General features: G+C 43.0%; 1 long non-coding RNA gene across 1 annotated transcript in view; it reads right to left on the minus strand.

Annotated features, from left to right (window-relative positions):
* Positions 1-7,555: 7,555 nt before the first annotated feature.
* The window catches only part of LOC140258984 (uncharacterized), a 74,727-nt gene continuing 67,468 nt past the window's right edge, over positions 7,556-14,814 (minus strand). Inside the window, exon 3 of the long non-coding RNA XR_011905331.1 lies at positions 7,556-7,636. This is a non-coding gene — a long non-coding RNA (uncharacterized lncRNA). The remainder of the gene's footprint in view (positions 7,637-14,814) is intronic.

Below are 14,814 nucleotides of genomic sequence, written 5' to 3' on the forward strand. Positions count from 1 at the left end.
TGTGGCTTTGCCTTAAATGGGGCACATCTTCCAAGTGGCTGCAGTAATGAGCAGCGCTCCTCAGAAGACAATTTCCCTGATAGAGATCTTTGGAAATGAAAGCAGCTCTTTGCCATGGAACAGAAAAGTGACAGAGACAGACCAACCCCTAGTGCTGAGGACGTGTGAGCTCAGAACTCCTCCTTAACAGCCGTGAATAGCATCACATCTATCTGAAGCCTATAATGCACAAATTATTGAGGTATGCCTGTAGTCAAAACTTCACTTGAGGCAGTGGGACTTGTGATTAATTGTTAGATACATGGATAACTCACTTGTAAGACTGGCACCCTCTGAGGACAGACTGTGTCACAAAATCAGATTTCAGCTAAAGCAGAATAAAGTAACAAGCTGTTAGAGGATGGAGGAGGCACAGCCACTGGCAGTGCAGGGTGGAGGGACACAATGGTCCTTCACACTTGTGAAATACGCTGGTTTTCTGAGATAAGAACAAGTGTCACGATTAATGTGTGAATGATGTAAACCAATCTGTAACAAAAGGCCTCTCCTTGCTGAAAAATCACTGGAAAATTGTTGGAAACCCACAGACACGAACCAGAATCTAAATCCATTCACAGGTTTGGTATCTACGGTTAGATACGTTAATTGCCAGTTCATAGCTTAAATGAAAGAGACAAAATGTCATCTTACAGCTGACAGAAATCATCCTAGCTTTAGCTCCACCTTGATGACACACAATAAGATTCCCTTTGCATGAGTACAAATCCCTCATCCCAGACTGTAATTACAGAGTAGTTGGGGAGTAGCTGCCATATTTCCTTTGCAGGGTCATACAACTCATTAGTCAATCACATTACCGAGACACTTTCAGTATTAATAAACGAAGGTGGTGCTCATCTCATGGCTGAGGACGGATTGTTTTTTAAGGAAATAAATATTTGATGCGTATCTTCACAGTGTCTCTTCAAGAAAACCATTATCACTTCAAAATAGTCCCTCCAAGCAAATAGTGCAATTATATCATTTCTGCCCGAGACAAATAATGATAAGGCGCTGGGCTGCCTTCTTGTTTTCACATTTCAAACCCAAAAATCAGTATGTGGTACAAGCTGGTGAAACTTCAAGGATGTAGTTGTGGATGAGAGATGGACTCAGGGCTGCAGCCTCCTGCCTTAGCCAAAATGCCTTTCCCAAGCTCCATTCAAGGGGACTCACAAAGAATAGTCAGTTCTTGTACCCAGCTTCATTAGAAGCTCGTTCCACAAGTAAATCCCACTCAGTGATGGGCTAACAGAATCCACTTCTTTGCTTGGATGCTGAAATCTTCCACTTAATGGGAGTAATTACCATCATGCCAACTTGTCAACATCTAATATCTTACTCCTTAAGATATGAAAAAGTTCAATTAATCAGCAGAAGTTGTTTGAAGTGCGTTTCCCCAAAATTCTCAGGACCGAATCCATCTAAATGCAAGGGGGGGGATTATACTCAGAAGTGACTTGGAGGCTTTTAAAAATTCCTACTTGGTAGCCAAGCATTGAAAGGACACAGCCCTGAAGAGTTTTTCCATTCAGCACTTGAAATCCAGTTTAAGAAACGGATTTTGGAGCCAATAAATATCTCTGGATCTGCAGTTTCTGGTGGCTGGTTTTCCTGCACTCACACAGTGCTGCTGTGTTACAATCACACTCCAAACATCAACGCGTGACCCAAACTTCTGCTCTGAGCTGGGGCTGCAGAGTGCTTTGGGATGTCTGTATGGTAAGAGACACTGGCCATGTTTGAAAGGATGGTAAATGAAACACCTGAAGAACTTGTCTGTTTGTGATAGGCTTTGCAGAAACGTTTTTTAGAAGCATTAAACTACCAAAAACAACCTTTACCACATCCCATCTGTTACTACTGTTGTTACTACTCAATACTTATTTTATGGCAGCACGCAAAATCCCCTGTCAGGACAGTGACCCTGTGATATTCACCATTAAATAATGCATAGGTAGATTTCAATTAATGGTAATTGCAGCTCACGGAGCAGGAAATGTAATGCTGCTTCTGCAGCTGCAGACACAGAACTGCAGGGCAGCCCTTCCCCTGTGGCATTGCATTCACAGCCGTGCAGCCCCCTCACAGCGTGCAAAGATTGAACCATGGGCAGGGTGGAGGCTCAGCTTTTTGAGATGCAATTACCAGAAATTGATTCTTTTAAATAATTTTTGTAATTGGTTGCGCTTGGCGCTCAGGGAAACCTTATTAATTGGGAAAACATCAGTAAGTCCCACTCTGCAATAATCCCACAGCATGTTCTTCAACAGAGCTGCTCCTGATTTGCACTAGCAGAAGAAATGCAGGCCTACAATTTGCAGAGAGCATTTGACTCATCGCTTAAACCATAAGTCTCAGGCACATACACATTGACTTCAATGGAATCAACTTGCTATAAGGCTGGGAAAGTCCAGGCACAACATCAAGCACCTGGTTGCCTCCACGCTCCCAAACCAGCCCCTGCCCTACCTAATGACACTGCCAAGAAGCAACAACTCCCCCAGCAGGCTCTGAGAGCCATCTCCCTGCAGACACAACCACCATGAACCCTAAGCTCTCCTGGGCTGCCGCGCTGGCTCCGCGGATGCTGACTGCTGATGGTGCTGGGAGGGAGTGCTGGCTTCTGCTAAACCTGTCTGCCAGCAGCTGGAGCTGGGGTTGCTTACACCCAGTTGTTGCAGACAGTGAGGAAACCATCCAGTGTCCCAAATAAATTAATGAATTCTCCTCCTCCCAGCAGACTCAGTGTTAGAGCCAGGAGCCGTAATCGCTCTCTTGCTGTCTCTGAGTCACTGTCAGACAGAGCCCAGCACACAAAGTCTGCAGAGTCAGCAGAGGCAGCGTGCTGCACTGTGCCTGTAATTCAGTAAAATCAGGTTAAAAATAAACTCCTCTTTCCTCAGCCCATCCATTGGCCCCTGTGCACACGCACGAGCACTGCACAGCGCACACACAGTTTTGGGAGAGAGCACCTGAACTGCATGGAAGAGCTTTTGCCCCTCGTGTTAAAACCGTGTTAGTCCAGCCCCTAAGCAGGCAGATGAACCAAAGCTGAGGTTTTTGGAGAAGCCTGAAGGAGGTGAGCATTCAAAACCCATTAACATTCAATGGGAGTGAAGCACTCTCGCTCTCAGATGCCTCTGGAAGTCCCAGCCCGTGTCTTCAGGTTAAATCGAGGAGCTGAGGACAGATCTCATCTTGTTGCTGTGCTTTCTAAGGACACAGCAGAACTTGTACCTGCAAAGGCAGGTAATGGGACATCCTTCTGCTCATCACCACCTCAGAAAACTTTCTCACTCCCTTAGAGCCTGCTGTGACCAATCCCATATGCCAAAGCCATTGCAGTGACAGAGCAGGAATCATTTCCATTTGTCATATTTCCACTTCAGGTCTAACCGCACAGAAATGGGAACTTCTCACAATGAAACATCGCTTGGATCCATCCTGCATCTGCTGCTGTCAGAAAATTACTGGCAAAACATATTCGTAACCCTTTGCTGATTCCTCTCTGCCCCTTCACCAGGTGCGACGTTTGAAAATGAATTGCCATTCATGGCCAAAATTCATGCTGGTGGTAATAAAGGTCTTAAAGCATCTTTTGAACACGTATGTAAAATTTGAGCCACGTTGATTTTATAGAACAGCGTATAACAAATGACCAAAAAAAAGTGCTATTTCATCAAATCACACAACTGTGTTTTTGTCATCTGCCTCACTTCAATAGCATGAAATAGTGCTGAAAGATGCACTGGCACTTAAAGCATATGTTGAATATCCCAGCAACCCCCAGTGTCTACATCAAGTAGCAGATGATTCTGTGACCAGCTAAGAACAAACCTGGCCTTACATCTAATTCCCACTCCCCAGTTCTACTATTCAGACCTCCCAGTCCCTTGTTCACATCTACATTACTGAAAGTTCTATGCTGAAATATCCCTGTCGATCTAACCCCAGAGCAAATGCTTCTCCATCTGATTCCAGGACAGTTAGTGCAGCTAGTCAAATAGGATCTTATATTTGCAGTGCATGCTCCTTTCCAGTCAATCTTTCCATGCCACATAATGAACATCAACACTGCAGTGTTGGTGTGTACAAACGTGGACTCACGACAGGTCATGCTGCAATAGATGCACAAGTTGATGCTTTGTGGATGAAGGAAGCAAAGGGACCAGAAGGTCTCCTTGAGCCTCTCTTTGCCAGCCCTATCAGGAGCCCTGGAGGAAATCCTCCTCTGCAACCCACAGAGCACAAGACATCAAAGACAAGAAAGGCAGGCCAGTGTTAGGACAGCAAATGAAAGCCAGCTTCAGAAATGCTACAGGATATGAGAGGGTGCCACAGCCAACCGCTGTAACTTGGCACATCAGAATCAATAGGACTGGAGGTGTTGAGAATCTAAGCCACAGGACATGCCTGCACAGTGCACCTCAACCTAATGAAGAGATACCTAAGAGCTAGGTTAGGGATCCAAAGCAGCCTTTCTGCACTAGCATACTGTGGTACTACTTCGCCAGCTGCAGATCCCTGCATTTCATGCTGATGCAGGTATCTGTGCTGCACCATGCTGCAGCCATCTCTAATTCCTCTCTGCACAAGTTCCACTGGTACACACAGACATACATGATCTTTTCCTGCTCTGCACAGTGGCTGCAAGAATGGAAGCCGTTGGATGCAGAGAGGACTGTCTAAATACCTACACAGCAAGGCAAAAGCCAGGAGAGCAAAGGAGGCAGGACCCCAGCCTTTGTCAGCCTGCTGATGGGTAACACAACAACACCGCAAGGAGATCCAGGAGGGACTGTGCCTACTTGCACAGGGAATTCAAACAGCTTATTACCAAACCCATTTTCTCTCTTTTTTTTTATTATTATTACTTTCTTCAAACAAAGCTAATAAATCAAATCACCCAAGATGCACATTATGCAAAGCTTAATTAGATTTGGCACACATCTCGCTAGGAGTAGCACCCATCTGACTTTAGATCAGAGAACTCAGGTTTGATGGGTGGAACCAAATCGCCCACTTTGGAGTTGCTAAATCTACTTTTAAATGCAGTGTGTTTGCATTTTTTCACTCTGGGACCTGGAGGAGGTGAGCTTTGTTTGGCTTTTGGGCAATGGGAGCAGTAGAAGAGGATCAGAAGGATACATGCTTATGAAGAACATAAATCTCTTGTTGTGCAGGCATGGAAGAATCACACAGATTTGGCAGAAACCCTTTTCATGGGGCTACATTTCAGAAAGCTGCTGTGAGCTTCTGGAGCTCCTTCCTTCACCACCACCTCTTCTTTTCTAAATCTTATGAGGTATTTTTAATCCATGGACCATAAAACTTATGCCAAAATACAATTTGACGCCACATTACTTGACAGAACAACCTCCACTGCTGGTATCTCTCCTCATTTTATTGCCCACAACTCCTTGAGGAACAATATTTGGTGAAAAAAAATCCAGGTGTAATTTACAAAGACACCTACATTTATAACCCACACAGGGAAGAAAACTGTAGAACAAGACCAGCCCCGTACCTGCCTCCCTGCAACAGCACCCGCACCCCGCGCTGTGCAATGCCGTCCCACCAGGTGCCTGCAGCGGGCAGCTTATTTCAAACAAAAAAAACAGAGAAAATCAGCGAATAACTCGGTGTAACAGACATTGCATTAAGGAAGCCCCATGTCATTGCTACTCCCAGCTGACTGACAAAACAAAAGACAGTGTCAAGTTCTCTGGGGTGATGCCCACGTTCGGGATCTGCCTTAGAAGAGGATGCCAGATGCCTCTGCTGAAGCCTGAGCTTTTTAATCTAAACACCTGACATTTTTTCATCTGCTGGACGGGAGATTCACATTTGTCTTATTTACAACTACAGAAACAGGCAGAAATAATGAAATAAAGGGAGGCCAGTTCATGCTCCAGTGCACCACGTACGAGAAGTTGCGGCTGACAATGACATTGAAAACCAGTTGTCAGTCTAATGTAATCAAAGAGACAATTGGCTCTGCTGGCAAGAACTGAATTAGTGTTTTCTGTCTGAATCAGTGTCATCTTCTAGGGAGCAGTGAAGCTTATGCAATGATAACAAAACTCCCCAGAAGCTGCATTTGTTACTGAAATATGGTGGGGCTTTGGTGCTATGTAACCTCATTCTGTAATGTAATATACCTCATGGTCATGCTGCTGTTCTCATGTTTCTTGCAATGATACAATTCAATGACCAGATAATAGATCAAACTAGACAACCATAACGTTAAAACTCTAAAAACTCTCCTTGAAAGCAAATGGGGTTTATTCTCAAATGCTTTCACTGCTCTCTCACACACTGTACACACATGCAGAGCACAAACTCAGGGCAGGAAGTCCAGGTGTAGATGGAGTTTCAAAACGTGCATGCTTTGGGGATGACAAAAAGGTGGATGGTACCAAACTTCATTTTCCTAGTGTGGACAGTGGGTAAAACTCAAAGCAAGGTCAGATATGAATGAATCTTGTACTACCCAGTGCTGAAGCACACGTGTATTTTGCTACAAGAAAAGTCAGTTTACAACATATTCATTGCCGGCATTATGACGGCACTCAGGAACTTCACCTCTGTTTCTGTGTCAGTTCATAGGATGAGATGTTTTCAGGGCTGGAACACACTGCATGTGCAGCCCCTGCACTGCACAGCTGCCCCATTGGCCCTGTATGGGAGATGGGAACGGCGCAAGACAGTGGAAGGACTTAGAGCAGCACCTCAGCAAAACCACCTTCCCTCAAATAAATGTCACTCCAGTGCTAGAAATGTTAAGGATTTTTGCATTTACACGTAGCTATATTATCTTAATAGCTGTGTTTATGTAACAAACACTTGGAAACCTCTACTTACTGCTCTGTTTACTTAGTGCCTGTCTTTTCCTATAGTTCAGCAATGTTGATAAATAGACAATCCAAGTATTAATCAAAGCAATAGTTCACTTTAAACACATCTCCTTTTCATCTATAGCTGCTACCACAGGATGCTCTCATTGGACCGACACACATGAGCAGTCATCCAGGTGGTGGTCCTCCTCAGGCCAAGAAGACACCTGGTGATCTGTCACTCCAAGGCAGGACATCAAAATACATACTCCTCTTTTTTTTTTAATTAATGCTCCATATTAAATATTCGTTAAGACTTATATAAATTATTTCCTTGTTCAGGGCCCAACTTTTCTGTCCTTGTTCAGACAAAGCTCTCGCTGAATCAGAATGTGTTTACCCAACTAAGACAGGATATGACTACACTTCAGATCTGTTGCACTACCCTTAGTCTCTGTAAGCCTCTGGTCTTGCTCAGAGAGAACAAGGGACAAGTCAAATCCTGAAGCCCTTCATCTGCAATTCCCTCTTCATTTCTCCCAAAGCCACCTCAAAACAAAGCAAAACAAAAAAGAGAGGGCCAAAAAAAGAAAGAAAGAAAACAGAAAAAATCCTCTGCCAAAACAAAACCATTCGAGCACAGGAATTCTGCATAAAAACAACAGAAGGAGACTCACGGGAGCAGGAAGCATTGGAAGCATTGGTACGTCGCAGCTGCCAGGCCGGTGCTTCGGACTGGGCCCCAGAGGAACTCCCTGCTGAAAGAGAGAATGAGAGAGATGAAGAGAGGAGCAATGGTTTATGCATCTCTGGTTTGTCAAGCCAAAGCCCCAAACAGGAAATGTTTCACTAAAAAAGTTTTGTAACAGCGTGTGTTTTTCACATGTACGGGGTGAATTTTGTAGGTCACTTCAACAACTGCTTTGATTTACTGAGACAAGGCGAAGAAGAAAAGAGCCCAGTAAGAGCAGCACAGATGATGACCGCATCCCTTCACCTTCCAGTCCAGCTCTGCCCTCTGAAGGCACGCCGGCTCTCCAGTAGTGCTTATTTATATGTCACACTGCAGTGATGAATGTTACTGTTGCTCTCAAAAACATATGCTCAGAAGTTTATTATGGCACTAAATATGGGCTGGGTAAGAATCTGGATTGTTTAAGTGTCAAACAGTGACAACATGTGTACAATACAACACAGACATCAAGGGAGAACCAACCCAGCTAATATGTGGTATTCATATGAGTCTTGAAGAACAAAGACCACCCATAAAGCAAAACCAAAGCTGCCACAAGAATAGGTGGTACTGCTTCCGTCACTGCATACTGTGTGCCAATTGGTTTCCTAATTAGATTTGCGAGCTAATAAAAGGCATAAAACACAATAAAAGAACAATATGTTATAACTTCTCCTACGATAGACACCGCTGTAAATTCAGTAGATTTTTGATTCTAATAGGCACGCTGTGTGTTTGTTTTCCTTATAGCTGGGTTTGTTTTCTTTCTGTTTTTCATGGCTTGTACCTTTCCCTGAGAATGAATGGCTTCTTACAAAGGATGGACCTGAACGTGACAGTGTTCAAGTATCCGCTAACAATCAGCATAAATAACTCCCATACTTCTCAGCATCTTTCAAATAATGGGTTTTTGTTCTATTTCATATTGTGTGCTGTTAAAACACATGGTAACTTGGCTAGTAGAAAAAAGAATCATTAAGAAATTTAATTAAATCCCAAGGAAACCATTATAAAATACATCTTCTGAAACACTTGAGTTAGAAGTTAGGCATCTTGGATGCAGCAGCAGCACATGAGAACTGATGGGTCTCTACTGTAGTACAGGATCAGAGAGTTCAACTAGAATGAGAACATTGCTGGACAAGACTGGGAATACTGAACAGAAAAGGAGTGAAAGGAAAGGGTGTCAGAAACTCAGGTAGAAGCAAAATAGATTGAAGAGCAGATAAAGCAATAGCAATGACAAAAGATATGGGAAAATTGGACTGAAATCTAAAGCATATTTATCATGTCGATATTGGTGAGCTGTAAAGGAATTTTTTCTCTTTATATATTGAGCCTTCAATATGCAGTTTTCTGTTCTCAGTGACAGTTAGTAACAATGGCCGAAATAAAAACGAGTCTAATAGAAAGACGCAGTGCCACACAGCAAAGCTTGCTCATGTGAATTAGTATTTAAACCTGAAAAAAACACAGTCTGCACTCCATGGCCAGCTGTGCAGGGGTCTCAGAACACAGCCCTGTGTTTGGCAAGGTAAGAACAAGCCTCAGAAGTCCTTAGACTTTCAAACTACACAGTGGAATTCCCGACAGATGCCACCTCAGCTTAAGATGAACTGGGGAAAGCTGGTTAAGAACATGAGCAATCCCACCTCCACCACAAATTGAACAGTCTTCACACGCTTGCACCAACAACAAGTTGCACGGTGAACAGGATTCACCCAATAAGCCAACAGCCAGAACCTCTGCTTTGATTATAACTGCAAGGGGATTTCATTGCAGGCACCATTTCATATTCAGACAGTCCCTCTGTCCAACACTGCTGTCCTCCCCAGCCCTTTGGAGCACAGCACGAAGCCTTTTCCCCAGGCTTTTTTGGAGGAGGTGGGTTGAGTGAGGTGTGGGTGCTGGAAAGAAAGATAGATTGGCTCACAGTTAAACAGCTTTTTGTATGCACAACCCAAGGCATAAACAAGTCAGGATTTGCATACTGGACCTTTGCATATACAGTCTGTGTGCTTTGGAAAATTGTTCATTAGTCCTTCTATTTCATGGGTGTGAAAACCCTAGGTCAGCTTCTTTATATTTTAAACAGTATAGAAATGAGTGTGAAATAAGGAAATCCACAATCATCTTTCTATAGCACGCAGACTATATGAACAGGCAGTTCTGGCCCTGAATGAGGAACAGCAAGTTGAAATTATTTGGCCTGGGTGATGGAGAAGGCCAGGCTGGAGGAGCACAACACTCTGCACAGCCCTTGGGTGCCCGGGGCAGAGCCGGGCAGGTGACAGCTCTGGGCTGGACCAGGGAGATGCCACGGGAAGTGGATCTGGGATAAAGTAAAGCAAAGCTCAGTAATGGTGCAGGGACACGTCACATGAGTCTGGATGTGCTGATTTTGGTTTGTTTTCACCGTTTGGAAAGATTTCTTAAAAGGAGAGGAGCCCACGAGAGAAGGTTTCTTGGAAGAAATGCATTTTCAGAAGCAACTTGAAAGAAGAGAGGGTGGGGGAATCTGATTTCATAAATGATATATAGGAGTATAATTATATGGTTTTAAACGTAGTTCCAGTTCACTTGTCTCAGCAAGAAATGCTGGTGTGTGAGAGAAATCATTTATATTGCTTACTATGTTTTTTCAATCTTGGCAAGCACTTTTTCCATTCTAAGATGTGGGAACACCCACAGCAGTAATTATATGCGTTAGCAAAAATACAAGATAACTTGTGTTCAGGATAGTGGGGGTTCCCCTCAATTCTCAATGAATTCTCAGGAAGAGGAAAACTGTTCTTCTACATATTGCACACACAGAAAAAATTATTACTGAAAATTCAATCACTGTCTCCATGTACTGAAACATAGATGTATTACATAGAGCATCTATTAGGAGCCAGATCTGTGAGACAACTGACCAGTCAGTCTTTTTCAGTTCCAGATACCTTATTTTAAGTGAAGAGGAAGGACGGTCCGGTGCAAAACAACAGTGCTGGTGGTGAGATACCACCTGTGTCTAAGTGCCTACCAGCCAGCAGGGCACATTCATATCTGTGTGCCAGTAAAACCCAGCATCAGGATATGAAAGCCACTCATTCTGAGCCTGACCCATCTCTGAGATGTCTGTGGGGCAGAAGCTGCAGCACTGGGGCAGAGGCAGATGGAGCTGCAGAGTCCCAGTGGTGCCTGTGGGATGGGGCTGCTCACGCTCTCCTGCCTCGTGAACTCCTGAACCACAGCACTGCTACCCCCAAAATACGTCATTAAGAAATAAGCTCGGAAAAGCTCGTCCAATCAGAGTCAGGTCACATCCACTCTTTATTTCATGCCCTGAAAAGGTACCAGGTTATCCAAACAAAATTTAGCTCCGTTCTTTTTCTGTTCTCATTCTTACTGAGGCTAAAGGAAAGTTGGAATGTTCGGGCTTTAATGTTGCAGGTGTGTATGTCTAAACTCGGCAGCAAAGAAATGTTATTGTATGTAAGGGCACTATTCACTTCTGTAATCCTATCCACCTGTTAATATTTGCAGGACAGGCCTTGGGGATAGTCACACTTTCTTTACCTGAACTCATTTCTTCCTGCATGCAGATTTATCCCAAATATGCTTCAAGATACAAAGATATGATCATTCTTGTTTTTGTTTTTAATTCTTCTGTGGTTGCACAGCTCTCAAATCTCAATGAGATTTAATTACATAATGCATTAAAAGAGAATTGGGTTAGCTTTCCTTACAGTTTCTTCAGTATTCTCCTCATTAAAGCAGATGCAGATCATCAAGACGAGTAATGATAAATAATGGTCCACAGGCAAAATTACTACAGAAGTCTGTAGAAAATCTGTTCCTGCACCCATTTTGACCATTTTGGTCTTAAAGCCTCCAGATCCAGGGACATCACACAGACCACGCACTACCAGAATGGGGAAAATGTCTTTTTCTGACCTTACTCCAACTTACCATTAAATGTCCCATCCCAAGTTGCATTCAATTTAAAAATTCTCTGTCTTTAGAAACATAAAGTAATAAAGTAATATTTCCCATGTGAATCCTTGACTTTAGCATTCAAAGGTGAAATAAAATTTACCTTGCATACTCCTTTAATCTTAACCTGTTCACTCCCAATCCTAACGCTGGTGGGAGACATCTTGCAACCTTCCCTTAAGTCATCACCTTTAACTCGAGCTGAACTGTGGTGTCAGGTCACTGAGAGCACTGCATATTTCATAATAGCTTTGCAATTGTTTGAATGGCATCAGGCAGAACGGAAACAAAAAAGATGGCGTTCTGGTTAGCATGCTCGGCTTTTAGCATCTTCAACTATGGAGCCAAATAGATAATTTAAAAATCAGATTATTATAATGCAATTTTCTTAAGTAGCTCGTAAAAAAAGAAAAACGCTTCCCCTTGCTGCTCCCCCCAACAAAACCCAGATGCACACAGAAAAAGCTGTCAAACTCAGTCTTGTCCAAAGCAGATCTGCCAATGTTCTGACAATGTTTGCACTTGCTTGTCAAAATGGTCACTTCAGCTGAACGTCATTTACACTTTGGCTTACAAATTAGTTATGTAAATTACCTGTAAATTTAACATGAAAATAAAAAATCCACCTGCCTTTAAAGTTATACACATAAATATACACCTTTTCTCTATATACAGTGGAAGGACTGACTCTTCCCGGCTGAAGCACTGCTGCAAATGATGATGGCACACTTGGCTCCTGCACTGCCAGCAGCTCAGCCTGGTGTAGGTACCTCTCTTGTGCCTCAGCTTCTCCATCTGCAGAGAATAAGTCCTTGCTTTACCTAACAAATGGAGAGATTGCCTCCTATTTGAAAGCCCATTCACAAGCTGTTCTAACAAGCGGTCTGCTCTCTGAAATTGCTTACAAAGCCTTTTACAGCAGGACCTGGTTACCTGTAGGATTTTGTCCTATTGACCCAGGTGGAACCCACCCTGGGGAGCAGAGTTAGCACATAAAGCACTGCATGCTGCAGCTAACATAGAGGGCTGGATGAATGCCTTCACTGCTTCTGTGAACGTCTTTAAGTGTTCAGCAGATTTTAAAGATAGCTAACCATGCTGTTATTAAAAAGAGCGCTGAGAGCTTTGTCATGGATTTCTTTCCTTCATTTATATTAAAAGTTCGGTTTAATGTGTAAGCAAAGACAAAAAGGATCAGTTACAAAAGGAAGAGAAGAAAATACTCAATAGTGGAGATCCTGTACCTGGGATATTCTGAGTGAGGCGTGGATCACGGTCATCTGTATATGGAATAAATCAATCCAATTATACTAGTTGTAGTGGAATCTTATTATCAGGATACTCAAGGATGGTTACTGGAGACTGGTTCTGTCTAACAGCATCCCAGATCCCTCCAGAATTACCACTGAGGCAGCATGCCTAAGAATGGGGTACACTCTGTCACTCCACACTGCTGGGAGCCCCTGTTAGTGACTACATCCTCCCCACCTCTTCCTTTCCTTTGCCGCTTCTTGGATCCCAAGACAAAAATAGCAATGGCTGTTCCAACTTGTCAAGGGAACACCCTCTTGAACATTTGTTCTTAATTGCTTTTTTAACTCATTCTTTTTTATCCCATAACAATTTTTCTAATCAAAACTTGCTTAACACTGTTAATAAAAGTTTTGACTGTTAATGACAACGCTCAGCGGCTAACCCCTCACAAAATGCATGCACAACAACTTGGCTATATTTAGTCATTACTAAACCTAAGCATAACGTTAATCCGTGCCTCATAGGACATGCTGACTTTCCACTAATTACCAGTGGGTATTCGAGATCCCAGAATTAATGTGAATACGTAAAGCCTAAAGCATATACACGGTGCATCACAGAAAAGCAAAGCTGAGGCTCAGGATGCTGATCTCAAAAAAGAATTAAATTATGTATCACAGACATATGAAATATCCCATGCTCTAAAAATCCTACCTATGCATCCATCTACCTGGTAAACAGAACAGAAACCTGAGCCAAAGAGAATATCCTAGAAACACCTAGCATGTTGTCAGCCCACATAACTGTGCTCAGAGGAAGGGAAAATAGCAGAGGGTCAAATAACTGGTGTGTAGGTTGCAGCAAGTCTCTTGAGTCACAACTTAATTACACGGTAGAAGATCAACACTGTACATGTGCAAGGTGAATTTAGCCTGATAGTGTCCTGTTTTCCAATACACAGCCTTACAGAAAAAGAAATAAAACCCTAAAGAATTTGCAGAGAGCTGAAAACAGAGTGAAACAGCTCAAGTGATCCACACTTACACTTATTATTAGAACCGAGAGAAAGCTGTAAATAAGTCTCTGAATATTCTGTTTCATTGCATTCAAGTTGTTTTCCAACCTGATTCTTCAAGTGAGTTCCTACACATCAATCTCTGCAAATACCGGAGCAAAAACCTCTGTCACGTAAGACTCTGGTATGTTGCTTGATCAGGACATGGGAAGGGCACAGGTTTGAGATAGCTGCACAAGGGTGAATTTTGCTCAGAAAGAATGTGTTTGAAAACAGTGTCTCAAAGTATGAAAGGAGTGAATTTTAACTCCAGATGCATATTTACACAAACCTTTACTTGCACCAACCCTTCCCCCCATCCACTTTTACCAGTCATGAAAACGCAGCACATCACGAGACCTGCATATCTATTACAAAGAGCTTAAACTTTAAACACTGGAAACCCACAGAGAACTGCCGGCAGCCCATTTACTGACAAAGAATGAATCAGGAAATCAGTTCAAATAACGAATACATTGAGAACATCATAATAAAGTCAACTATGATTCATACACAGAAAACAGACACCATTCATTCACTATCATCCGGTGAATAAATCACTGAATTCCTCCTGATCTGAATACGCTTCTCTAACAAAGCTGGATCTCCGAACAGCATTCTAATTCAGTGTTTTCTGACAGCAAGGGAGAAGGAAAACCTATGTGAAACATGCAAAGGGTCGGTCTTTCTTTGGCCCAGATTTAGCAATGTCTCCTGGTCACCCTACTGCTGAAAACCAATGCACATCATAACCAAGGTTATGGCTGCGTCCCACCATGCACCCCTACAGCCACCAGAGAAGTCAGGCCTTTGTATATATGTACTTTCACCTGAGGTGAAATCCTGGCCACAGTGAGAGTGAGAGAAGTTTTGCACTTGGCTTCAACAGACCCAGACTACTGGTTTGTCTTGTTGGC

This window comes from Excalfactoria chinensis, chromosome 15 (assembly GCF_039878825.1).
Source record: "Excalfactoria chinensis isolate bCotChi1 chromosome 15, bCotChi1.hap2, whole genome shotgun sequence".
NCBI lineage: Eukaryota > Metazoa > Chordata > Aves > Galliformes > Phasianidae > Excalfactoria > Excalfactoria chinensis.